Source organism: Lathyrus oleraceus, chromosome 2 (assembly GCF_024323335.1).
Source record: "Lathyrus oleraceus cultivar Zhongwan6 chromosome 2, CAAS_Psat_ZW6_1.0, whole genome shotgun sequence".
Lineage (NCBI taxonomy): Eukaryota > Viridiplantae > Streptophyta > Magnoliopsida > Fabales > Fabaceae > Lathyrus > Lathyrus oleraceus.
Window position 1 is genome coordinate 383,020,591 of NC_066580.1, and position 4,476 is coordinate 383,025,066.

Here is a 4,476-nt window from a genome sequence, read left to right on the forward strand (position 1 = left end):
AGTCGGAGTGAACTTCTCAGAGCTGTCTGAAGGCTGCTGCAGAGTAGTTCCTAGGTTTCCTTTTCTCAAGCTCTTTCTCCAGTGAAACTCCAGTGTTTTCCAGGTGTCCGTTTCTCTATTGAAACTTTTGTATTTATAGACTGATATTGGTGACTTGTGGGCTCAAAATAAGGTCAGCTGAAGCCCAGAATTTTCTGTTACATTCTGAAACGCGTACCCTTCGCCTAGCGAGTATAATAGGTCACTTCGCTAAGCGAAGCATTCTGCTCGCCTAGCGAGCATGACAGCTCAGGCTCTGCTTTTTACTTCTTCAAGCTTGGCGCTTTGCGTGGTGAATAAGCCACATTTGCGCATGTTGGTAGTAACTCAAGTCCTTTCCTTGCGTTGACCGATCACCTTGGATAGAACCCACAGGGTGTCCCTGATGATGTTCAAGCTTCTTGGAGCTAATCCCGATTGACATGATGAAATGCAATATGAAATGTTAAATGACCTAAAAAATGAATGTATGAATGAGGAGGGTAAATTTTGGGGTGTTACAGTACGTGAATGACTAATAATTTTGAATTAGGAAAAAAAATAGTAGATTTTACATTAGTTGATTATCATGATCGATGGGAAAAACAAAAATTTGCATCAGTTGATTATTAAGATCGAATGAAAAAACAATAGTTTACATATGTTGTTAAAAAAAACTAAACTAAAATATCATGAATCATGTATCATTATATATATATATATATATATATATATATATATATATATATATATATATATATATATATATATATATATATATATATATATATATATATATATATATATATATATATATATATATATATATATATATATATATATATATATATATATATATATATATATATATATATATATATATATATATATATATATATATATATATATATATATATATATTTTGTGTTGTTATTCTTATGGAGATTTTAATAGATTAATTTAAAAATTATAGTAAATCTTAGTTAAATAAGAATGCAGTGTCTACGAAAATTAAAATTAAACAATTTTATTTAATTATTTATTTATATTAAATAAAAAAAATAGAAGAAAAAGATAGAGGCCGAGGAGGATCCATGTATAAGTATTTTTTTAATAGAAAGATCTAACTATCTACTTATTTAACTAGCATTCTTCATAGATATTTTGGCCTTTTCTTATATTTTTGTCAAGCATTTTCTAAATCTATTTAAATCAATTTTCACATTTTGTTTCTTTTAAGTATAAATCTTGGTTATTCAAATTTCCTTCACTAAAAATTGGTGGATCATTCACTATTGAGCTATCGGCTCCATACTCCCATGACAAGTTGCTTTCATTTGCTTTTACTTTGTATTCAACATATTTTAATCCCAAAATCTTTGTTTGTTTCTCAAAGCAGGTTTTTGAGTGCCATTCAAGTCCAATAGGCACAATTTAAACAACCATTGAACCTTTTACAGGGAAAAACAAATGTGTTAGGCCCACGCCATGCACCCCTAACAATACATGACTCGAATGAATCAACCTATAAGCATTGGCAAGCGAAGGGTCTCTTAATGGATCGAACACATTTACATGGAATCCTATATCTTCAGCTAATTTGATGACTTCTTCTTGATTCAAAATGACACGAGTAAAACTTCCCCTTCGAATAACAAATGTTAGACGTAGGCTACCTTTATTGTTAGGATACATTACTAGGATGTTATTTTTTATCAATGCACCTTTTAAGAAAGCATTGAAATCAAGAAGGGTTTTAGGGTAGGGTAGTAATTTAGGGTCTATGGTTACCGGTCCATGTGTTATCAACCCTAGGACTGTCGATGGAAAGCAACGAGTGGTTGTTAGATTATTTGTAGATAATAAATCAACATATTTTTGGAACCACCATGATATACCATCCGCCATCACAAGTATTACATCTTGACCCAGAGATAAAGAATTGACGGTGATGTAAAGTGATATGAAAATGTCACTTATTTCGTGGAAGAAGTTTTCGTTGTAACCACGTGCATTGAAAATGACTGCCGGACTATGATGAATGACACCTCATTGAGATACTTTTGAGAGTGTAAGGTTGGATTTTCTCATGAATGTGATCTAAAGGTGTAGGACCACTAATTGAACATATGTCGGAAAGTTTATTAGAACGGTCACATGTGATTAATGCAGTATTGTTAGCTTCCCCGTCTAAATCCCGCTTTGAAATTGCATCTGCGTAAAGATTAAAGAATTACAAAATAAAAAATTTAACTGTTATGGTTATACATTTGTTATATTTTGATGAAAACCTATGAGGTTGTTGATTGATTACCTCGAAAAACAATTATCTGAAAAATGAGGATGAGTCCCAATACAGCAAAACATATAACAGGTTTTGAGAGTATTGTTGTTTTCCTTTCCATGATGGATGCTTGTGGACCAGAACTGTTCGAAGAAAGAGAGAGAAATGTTATGAGTAAAGTGGGTTTTATAATTTGATATATGGATGATTAAGAAGATAAAGTGAGTGAATGTATATTACAGTGATGGGTTTGGATTTCACTTAACTGGTTGAAAGTAAATTGATTTTCTAAAGTGAAAAGAGCTCTAACTTTCCTGTTAGTAGACTGATACTTCTGTTTGGTTCGTCCTTTCTTTCGTGGTCTATATATAGATAACAAATGTTGGTAAACTATTTAAATATCTTTAATAACTTTATATATATATATATATATATATATATATATATATATATATATATATATATATATATATATATATATATATATATATTATATATATATATATATATATATGCGGGTATGAGACTGGATGGATACTAAGGTGTCTATATCCGCATTCATACTCGTTTATTTAATTGAGTAATTATCTGAGTCCATACGCGTACCCATTTTTATGGTTTTTTAACCTTCCTCTTATGGATAGTTTTATTGGTATCCACTAGGGATGACCAAATTGTCATTCCTACCAATAACTCTTCACCACATATTTGCATAGTAAAATCTATAGTTAAATTGAAAGTTGATATCATATAGATCATCTTTATAAAATTTAACATCAATCGAAAAAAATTTAATATGTCAACGAGATATATACAAATTAACGTCTTACAAAACTTTAACAAAATCGTTAATTTTAATTTTTTTTAACATATCAAATTATTTTTGATTGGTGTTAAATTTTATAAAGATTATTTTATATGATAATACATTTCAAATCAACAATGAATTTTATTATATGAATATGTAGTAAAGAGTTATCGAAGGTATCACGTTATTAAGTTTAACATCTTGATTTAATTTGACCCTTATATATATATATATATATATATATATATATATATATATATATATATATATATATATATAATTGGATCTCAAATAACCACAAAATGACACAAAACAAAAAGATCCAGAGAAAATATATTTGAAAGAACCAAGCTAGTCATAAGACTATAAGGCGGGACAATCGGTCGATTATAGTTGAAATCGGGTTTAAAATTTAAATACGATAAAACCGTAGTTATATTCTTAAAGTTTAATTTCAATCGATAAAATTTTGATTTTTGACATATTCGATTAAATTGAGTTGACGGATAAATCTGATGAATTTAGGCAGTTTAAAATTTATTTAATTAAATCCTTAAAAATGATTCATTGTTTTTTCTAAAATTCACAAATATTAAAATTTTTCTTTCTAAAAAAACTATCAAAATTTTAGAATAGCATAATAAAAAAAGTTATTACTCCATAACACTTCGTATATCATTTGATATTAATTTCACTAATATCATATTTAAATCATGAATTAAATAACACTTAAATTTCATATTGGATGTCTTGTATTTTGTGAATATATAATATGACTATTAAATTATAAAAATGATGATAACTTTACAACATTATAAATCTCAATTTTATAATGGACCGAATCTATAGTAATAAAAATAAATAAAATAAATATTAATTGAATTTGGTCAGATTTGAGTTTCGATGTGTTCAAAATAATCATCTAAACTCTGTCGAAACAATTCTATACCATACTCAAATTAAATAATTGAATCAACCTGATATTTGACCCAATCTAATATGTTTGCATAAAACCACAATAGATTGATCGTTTTCAATCAGACGATTCAAATTTATCCACTCTAATAGGACTCTTTACTTTTAATAAAATATTAAATTTAGTCTTTATTTTTATCATGATAATATTCATTTTTTATTAAAATGGTAAGAATCTTTATTTTTATTAAATAATATCAATTCTTCTCTAGGCTAATTCTATTTTTTTAGTCTAATAATTTAATATTTAAATTTTATTTTCTAAAGTGAATTATTGAGATGCTGCAGTTATGCTCATGTTATAGGATATTCTTTCAAAAGAATGATCCTTCCCCATTGCTCATAAATCATATTAATAGATCGTTTAACCATTGGCTCACCCCACCTATTC

At 27.7% G+C, this 4,476-nt stretch overlaps 1 pseudogene; it reads right to left on the minus strand.

Moving 5' to 3' along the window:
* Nucleotides 1-1,157: 1,157 nt before the first annotated feature.
* Nucleotides 1,158-2,423, minus strand: LOC127123366 (xylan glycosyltransferase MUCI21-like; annotated as a pseudogene).
* Nucleotides 2,424-4,476: the final 2,053 nt, after the last annotated feature.